Raw genomic sequence first — 752 nt, forward strand, 5'->3', positions numbered from 1 at the left:
TGATAAGCAAGCCCTGCACTTCTATTTATTATTAAGCGCTAACTGAATTTGTGATAATGGCGTTTCAGGGATTATACAATCAATCCAACTGTTACTTTTGGTGTGCTTTTTGGATGGACTAATCTGAATATGCTAGCTAGCTTGCACCACCACATATAGTCTAGAAGGAAGGGCAAGGATTATAGGGAAAATAAAGGTACGATGATCCTAATATATTTTACTTTCTTAGTGAAGTTTTGATGCTTGCACAAGATAGTAACACCATCATTTTACTTTCTTAGTCTAAGAGGACGGTACATGTGAGAAGTTGTGAATCCACAACAAAAAACTAAACTAACTTCCAAAGAAACATTTCAAGTTTGGAAGCCACAAAGAAGCAGCCCAGATCTCTCGTTGTAGTGCAGGTACATGTCCCTAATCCTGCATCCACAACCCATAATATTTCAACACCTAAGTCCATGAAATCCAACCGAAGGAAATCATGGCAGAAACATGCGTCGTGGCTTACGTCTTCGAGAAGGACTTCTTGGCATTCTTGTGCAGGTTGGACACAGCAATCCTCGCTACGAGCTGCAGAAAAACCACACAGGCACCTTCCTTCACCTTGCCCTTGGGGAGGAGGGGGGCAACACTTGCAGCGCCACAACAAGGCCTCATTAGATAAACCTTTACTCTTGTAATCTACGTTGGTGAATCCATTGATACCTTTCTTTACCATATGCTCATTGAACCTTCAAAACAATATAAGTGGT

Source organism: Triticum aestivum, chromosome 5A (assembly GCF_018294505.1).
Source record: "Triticum aestivum cultivar Chinese Spring chromosome 5A, IWGSC CS RefSeq v2.1, whole genome shotgun sequence".
Lineage (NCBI taxonomy): Eukaryota > Viridiplantae > Streptophyta > Magnoliopsida > Poales > Poaceae > Triticum > Triticum aestivum.